The sequence below is a fragment of the Mirounga leonina genome, unplaced genomic scaffold, assembly GCF_011800145.1.
Source record: "Mirounga leonina isolate KUSES-001 unplaced genomic scaffold, KU_Mleo_1.0 Mir_174, whole genome shotgun sequence".
NCBI classification, from domain to species: domain Eukaryota; kingdom Metazoa; phylum Chordata; class Mammalia; order Carnivora; family Phocidae; genus Mirounga; species Mirounga leonina.
The window spans coordinates 76,409,410-76,417,488 of NW_023270451.1; the positions used below are offsets into that span (position 1 = coordinate 76,409,410).

Here is an 8,079-nt window from a genome sequence, read left to right on the forward strand (position 1 = left end):
TCTTTATCCATTCATCTGTCGATGGACATCTAGGCTTTTTCCATAGTTTGGCTATTGTGGACATTGCTGCTGTAAACACCGGGGTGCACGTGCCCCTTTGGATCCCTACGTTTGTATCTTTGGGGTAAATACCCAGTAGTGCAATGGCTGGGTCGTGGGGTAGCTCTGTTTTCAACTCTTTGAGGGAGCCCCACACTGTTTCCCAGAGGGGCTGCACCAGCTTGCATTCCCACCCAAGTGGAAGCATTTAAGAACCCGTGGACACTCCTTCGATGGTCCCTCCCCTCCCCAACTGTGACTTGTTTATTTGGAGGTTTCATAAAGCTGAGACATCCTGGGATGCTAAGTCACTATGTAGGGGACAGGTCTCCTAGACAGTTGTCTGGACCTGTAGCAAACTGTGTGAGTGAGACATCAAGCCTCTGAGATTTGTGCTGATCATAGCATATCTCCCCGTCGACTAGACAGGGGCCAGCCCGCAGGTGGAACGCACTCTGCCCCCAGACCACTGGCCAGGACAGTCTCGGAAGGTTGAGAAGTGCAGTCTAGCTGTACTCTTGTATGCACTGAGATTCTCGATTCTGCGCCTTGGTGTCGTTGATCAATTGTGGAAAAGTCTTCACCTTTACCTCTTTACCTCACCCTTCTTTTCTTCTCTCCTCCCAGGACTCCAGTTAAGGCTATTTGATATTATCACATGGGTCTCTAATGCTTTATTTGTGTTTGTTTGTTTTTGTCAGTTGTACTGAAAAAGCCTGCTGGGATTTTGATTGGGATTGCACTGGATCTGTAAATCAATGTGAAGACTTATGCCATTTTAATAATTTGATGATTCCATTCAACAGCGTAGATGTCTCCATTTTTAAAAAGTTTTCAAAAATTTCAGCAACTTGTTACAAGTTTTAAGGGTAGAATTGTTGCATATATTTGTTTAAAACTTATCCTCAAGCTTTTTCAGGCAGCTGGGAAGATGGCCGATGTGCAGACCGAGTGCACCTACCAAAAGCAATCCACCATCTTTCAAAGTAAGAAGAGGGTCCTGCTTGGAGAAACTGGCAAGGAGAAGCTCCCGCGATACTATAAAAACATTGGTTTGGGCTTCAAGATGCCCAAAGAAGCCATTGAGGGCACCTATATTGACAAGAGGTGCCCCTTTACTGGTAATGTCTCCGTCCAAGGGCATATTCTGTCCGGTGTGGTGGCCAAGATGAAGATGCAGAGGACCACTGTCACCCACTGAGACTACCTCCACTGCCCCAAGTACAACCTCTTTGAGAACGGCCACAAGCGCATGTCCGTGCCCCTGTCCCCCTGCTGCAGGGATGTCCAGATCGGCGACATTGTCACAGTGGACGAGCAAGACTGCATTTCAACGTGCCCAAAGTCACAAAGACCGCAGGCACCAAGAAACAATTCCAGAAGTTCTGAGACTAGACATCTGCCCACACGCCCGAAGAAAATGAAGTTATTTCCCAATGAAAAAAAAAAAACTTATCCTCAAATATTTTTATTTTTAATGCTCCTACAGTTAAAAAAAAAATTCACAGTCCAACTGTTTGTTGCTAATATAAAGAAGTAGAATCAATTTTTGCATATTGACCGTTCATCCTACAATCTTGCCAGATTGACTTGTTAGCTTGAGTGGATTTTTTTTTTTTTTTGCAGACTGCTTAGGGTTTCTAATGGCATGATTATAGCATGTTTTTTTTTTTATTTTTTTACTTTTTTTATTAAAGATTTTATTTATTTATTTGACAGAGAGACACAGCGAGAGAGGGAACACAAGCAAGGGGAGTGGGAGAGGGAGAAGCAGGCTTCCCGCCGAGCAGAGAGCCTGATGCTGGGCTCGATCCCCGGACCCTGGGATCATGACCTGAGTCAAAGGCAGATGCTTAATGACTGAGTCACCCAGGTGCCCCTATGGCATGTTTTATTAAAGCATAACATGGGCTATCACCTTTCCAGCTCCTGAAATCAATTTCCCTATTTCTCTGTCTAGCTGCTAAACCAATGCCACGTATTCTCGTTTAGGTGTTGGTTACAGCACCCCCTCACTTTCAGGAACCAATGTCTGTATTAGTCGGGAGAGCTTAGTTCTTATAATAAACAACAATTTCAGAGTCTTGAATATAATAAAAATACTCTGGGGAACAAACTGAGGTCGCTGGAGGGGAGGTGGGTGGGGGGATGGGGTAACTGGGTGATGGGCATCAAGGAGGGCACGTGATGGAATGAGCACCGGGTCTTCTATGCAACTAATGAATCATTAAATTCTACCCCCGAATTAATAATTAATAATACACTATATGTCAACTAACTTGAAATAAAACAAAAAAAATAACTATAAGACCATAAAAGTATATATATATATATATAATAAAAATACTTATTTCTTGCTCTTTTGTGGTTTTGTCCCGTGTGGGTTTATCAGGAGGCCACCAAGTCATTCAGTGTCCTGGGCTGCTTCTGTCTGGAGGCCCCACCGTGCTCTAGGCCCTTAGAGTCCTTCACTGGATCTTCCACATCTGGCCAGAAACTGAGGGGAGAGAGTGTGGATAAATATGTGACCGTTTTTTAGGGCCCATTCTGGTCATATTTATCTGCAGAGCGAGCTAGGACATATAATCTAGCTGTGTGCTCAGCAAGAGGAGGAAGACTTGGCTTTGGGGGAATATGCGGCCAGCCTTGGCCCACATGTAGTATTATCCCCATTTTACAGATACGAAAACTGAGGCTCGAGAGAGTAAGGGATTCCCCAGCTTTTGCGGTCATGAACAACAGTGCCTGGAACTCAGCCCGAATATGGCGGACTCCCATGCTCCCGAATCACTATGCTGTCAATACTACCTTCTCTCCTACTGCCTCCCTCCCTGGTACCTGGGCTAGCTTTCTTTTCTTTTCTTTTTTTTCGTTTTTAACAAATGCTATTTTTAAAAATTTTTTATTCTTTCTCAAGTTTTTATTTAAATCCCCATTAGTTAACTTACAGTGTAATATTAGTTTCAGGTGTAGAATTCGGCGATGCATCTCTTCCATACAACACCCGGTGCTCGAGGCCTGTGCTATCTTAAGGCCGGTGATGTTTCTTTTCCCTCGCAGCACGGCTTCCTCCACACATCCGTGTTTTCCTTCTGGCCTTTGATCCGGCAGCGGGTACTTTGTGCTTTCTCGAGCAGCCCGGTCCACAGGCTTAGTCTGCAGTGGGTAAGGATCCTGAGAGCCACTGCAATAAAACGTAAGGCATTTAAACAGAACATAAAAAGACACAAAAGCAGATGTCAAGTGGTTTCTTTCCAAGAGTACCTAACTCCAGCGTTGTCGTAGACGCACTGGCAAATGCCAGGTGTCTCAGGAGAAAAGACTGTAGGACTCCTCTAGATCGGCACGTGTGCAACAACAGTTCATTGTAAATGGGATCGACTCCTTAATTTCTCTTCTGTCTTGGTGGTGGTGTATATAAATGCAACTGATTTCTGTGCATTGATTTTATATCCTGCCGCTTTACTGAACTCCTGTATGAGTTCTAGCAGTTTTGGGGTGGAGTCTTTGGGGTTTTCCACATGACGTATCATATCATCTGCAAAGAGTGAGAGTTTGACTTCTTCTTTGCTGATTCGGATGCCTTTTATTTCTTTTTGTTGTCTGATTGCTGTGGCTAGGACTTCTAGTACTATGTTGAATAGCGGTGGTGATAGTGGACGTCCCTGCCGTGTTCCTGACCTTAGGGGGAAGGCTCTCAGTTTTTCCCCATTGAGAATGATATTCGCTGTGGGTTTTTCATAGATGGCTTTTATGATATTGAGGTATGTACCCAATATCCCTATACTCTGAAGAGTTTTGATCAAGAAAGGATGCCAGGGTGCCTGGGTGGCTCAGATGGTTAAGCGTCTGCCTTCGGCTCGGGTCATGATCCCAGGGTCCTGGGATCGAGTCCCGCATCGGGCTCCCTGCTCAGCGGGGAGCCTGCCTCTCTCTCTCTCTCTCTCTGTCTCTTATGAATAAATAAATAAATAAATCTTTAAAAAAAAAAAAAGGATGCTGTACTTTGTCAAATGCTTTTTCTGCATCTATTGAGAGGATCATATGGTTCTTGTTCTTTCTTTTATTAATGTAGTGTATCACATTGATTGATTTGCGGATGTTGAGCCAAACTTGCAGCCCAGGAAAAAAACAAAACAAAACAAACAAAACAACCACAGTTAAAACCTGGAATTGGATGGTCTCACAATACAGGCTGTCCAGCTCCTTGCTGTTTCTTCCCTAGGGGGTGGGGATTATGGTTGTTGCTGGGCAGTGGGTTTTTTCCACCTTCAAGCGATGCCAGACAGTGTCATGGAATTAGATCTTCTAAGGGAGATCTGCTGGAGGAAAAAGATCTCCCAAGAGGAGTTCTGCGTGGCCCAAGTAGGACATAGTGTTCGAGGTGGGGGCAGGGGGAGGATCCAAGGCATCTGCTTTAAAGCTCAGTACAGGGGCGCCTGGGTGGCTCAGTGGGTTAAGCGTCTGCCTTCAGCTCAGGTCATGATCCCAGGGTCCTGGGATTGAGTCCCAAATCGGGCTCCCTGCTCAGTGGTGAGTCTGCTTCTCTCTCTCTCGCTTGAGCTTGCTCTCAAATAAATAAAATCTTTTTTTTTTTTTTAAAGATTTATTTATTTGACAGAGAGAGACACAGCGAGAGAGGGAACACAAGCAGGGGGAGCGGGAGAGGGAGAAGCAGGCTTCCCACGGAGCGGCGAGCCTGATGCGGGGCTTGATCCCGGGGCTGAAGGCAGACGCTTAACGACTGAGACACCCAGGCGCCCCTCAAATAAATAAAATCTTAAAAAAAAAAAAGCTCAGTACTGATAGAAAAGAGGGACTGAACAGGTAAGCTCAGAGGTCATGAGGTCATGAGGTCACCATCCCATCAGTGTTACATTTATACTTTGCCTTTAGTGTATTCTCTGCCTTTCCACGTATTTAGTATTTGCTTAGGCTTAAATATTCTAGGGAATAGTTAGAAAACAGGCAAGTCCGACTCACAAAAAACATACACCTGATTGTTTGGAACAGGCTCCTGGGCATGACCTCCATGGGCTATGATCCCCGGTGGCGCATTTATAATTTAAAAACTATATATGCTGAAGAGTTCTGGAGTTCTGTCAAAATCTTCTTCGTGGATTTTTATGTAATTGAATTTTGGCTGATTGAACTGAAGCAAGTTCACGTCTTGGCTGCATTTAGGGTTTTGTTGTTATTATCTGAATTCTGGGAGACCTGGAATTCAACGGAAAGGTAGGTCGGTGGGGGAAGAAAATGGGCTGAGTAATTTGCTGATTTAGCCCAATATTTGACTACCCACTCTTACCTGCAAGGGTTTTGTGGTTTTGTGGAGAAGGGACATCAGGAAAGAAATGTGGACAGTACAGCCTAGTAAGAACTATGCAGAAGGGGTTGGGAACGGGGACGGGGGACACTGACCTCGTCAGTAGTGTGAGGGCAGGAGCGAGCGAGGGACACAGGCTGCTTCTCGCAGGGCAGCGTGTGAGGAAAGCATGAAGGTCCAAAGCAGGGATGCTTGGCAGGAAAGAGCTCTGCACAGGGGGAAAGCCTGTAGATGGAGGCAGATGGGACTCTGGGAGGGGGTGGGGGTTGAGGGGCTCTGAAGACCTGGATTTCTCTGGGTTACTCTGCCCAGGAGGGGGGTCCTGTAGTCAAGGGCACAGGGAGAGCGGGAGGTTTCCGATTAGCCACAGAGGGAGCTGATGAGCTCAGAAAGCAGGCTGAGGTCCAACAGCGTTCGGGGGTCTTCTCCAAAAGCGTTCGGGGGTCTTGGGTGTAGGAGCAGAGACGTGGATGGTAGGCTGGGTCCAGCAAGCAAGTGTGGCAGAAGCACAGGCAGGAAGCTGAGGGTACAGGGGAGAAGGTGGGTGCGGTTTAGGTTGCTTGTGAGCTTGTGAAACCAGGAGGCGCCGATAACAGGGGGCCAGGAGCTGGGCGGTCCTGAGGCCCCAGACCCTGGCAATGGAAGGCAGGCTAAGAGTGCCGGGGGAGGACACCGGATCCCTGTGCGTTGCTGGTGAGGATGCCGAATAGTGGAGTCACTGGGGATACGTTTGGCGGTTCCTCAAAAAGTTAGCAATTTCCAGATAATCCAGCAATTCCGCTCCTCGGTATGTATCCAAAAGAACTGAAAGCAGGGATTCATAGTTCTGTACCAATATCCATGGCAGCATTATTCACAAAACCCAAACACACACACACATACACACACACACAAACCCAAACACAAAACAATAGATGAATGGATAAACAAAGTTTGGCATTTACATACAATGGGATGTTACTCAGTCTTAGAAAGGAAGGAGATTCTGATACATGCTACAAAATAGATGACCTTTGAGAACACTGGTACATGAAATAAGCCAGGGCAAACAAGTAAAAGGCAAATATTGTAGGATCTCACTTCCATTGAGGTACCCAGAGACGGAAAACAGAAGGGTGAGTGTCAAGGGCTGGGGGGCGCGGAGGGGAACGGGGAGTTATTGTTTAACAGGTACAGAGCTTCTGTTTGGGATGATGGTGGAGATGACTGCCCAACAGACGAGGTGGGCCCTCCTCGTGAGGCCCTCTCTCTACAGCCATCCACAGTCATCTTGGCAGACCGTACGTGAGGTGGGTGGGTTATGAACGCGTTCAGGGGGTATTAAACGATTTCTGAAGGGTTATTAGATAACTCCCCAGTAACCTCTTTAGTCTTATAGAACTAGTCTGGTTCTAGAAGAAATAAGCATGCCAGGCCAAGTGTACAGTGATTCCAAACAGTTTAATGTAATTCCAAGACAAAGTGTGATTACATTTCTACACATATACAATATGCATATGTGAGTTTACAAATTTTAATTAATAACTCGTTTCACCTCAGAGACCGAAAAAATGATCAAAAAGAAACTGTGAGTAACAAGCTATAACATAGTTCACCACAACGGGACCCCCCTTTCTCACCCTACAGTTAGTAATATTACAATTAAAATAACTATATTCTTCTATAATTTTTTTCTGTTAAAATCATCTCATAAATTTACAATGCTATTATTAGTTTCCAAGACTAATATAAATTCACTCCATTTTTCTACAACGAAAATGATTAATTTAGAAGCACACGACATCATGATGAAAAACACAAGCATTTTAGTAGCAAGGACTTGATCAGTTAAGAATTATTTTTCTTGTAAAACATTCTAAAGCCAAGTAAAATATCCATTCTTATAACATACCTATAATATGAGACTAAGGAATAGGTTACATATAGGTCTACAACACATTGGTTTGTTTTTTAAAAAAAGTAGACACTTATAAATAAAAAAGAAAAGAGGGACAATTCACATAGGAGAAAGAGGTACACGAGAAAATACTGTTGCACGCAATAATTTTCACAAAGATTAACATGGATTAACACTTTTCCTTACAGAAACCGTACAGTGAAGGAACACAACAGACCGGGGCTTTCATAGGGCTACTGAGCTGAGATGACCTGGTGGAGGAAGATGTGGGCAAGGTGACCTTGGGGAGGGAGCCATGTTCCTTGGACTGGTGACCAATCATCACCGGGTCTCCTCTTCCCGGCTCTCATTCTGGGGAGTGAGTCTTTCTATCCAGTGTCCGGAATTCATGGGCAGTTGAAAGGTAAACATGTGTACAGATCCTGTCGCTTTCCATCCTAATAGATCCGCTTTTGGAAACGTGATATGGCACAAGCTGAAGCTCAATACATGCGGTCAACGCAAAATGGGATGGAAAATGCCAGTCGTTCTGATTTGCCGTCCCCCCTCACTCATTTGTGCCCTGGAGGCTGGGGACCCAGAGAGAGCGGCGGCCCCCCTCGGGGCCACCTGCCTCCGCTGTGGTGAGGTGGGGGGTGAGAACCCGGCGCCATGCCGCAGGCCCACGCAGGGAAGGTGCAGCCTGGGGCCGGCCCTGGGCTCGTCTACGACGCCATTGCTGCCTGACTTCTGAAAGCCCCTCTTCCTCCTCATCCATAAAGCTATACTTGTCCTATCAGAAATTTGGTTTGATATATATATACACTAACATATATAT

At 45.5% G+C, this 8,079-nt stretch overlaps 1 pseudogene across 1 annotated transcript; it reads left to right on the plus strand.

Moving 5' to 3' along the window:
* Nucleotides 1-287: 287 nt before the first annotated feature.
* On the plus strand, nt 288-1,509 carry LOC118021394 (annotated as a pseudogene). The gene has a single exon (XR_004682153.1). The product of XR_004682153.1 is annotated as a 40S ribosomal protein S11-like (transcript).
* The last annotated feature ends 6,570 nt before the right edge of the window (nt 1,510-8,079 follow it).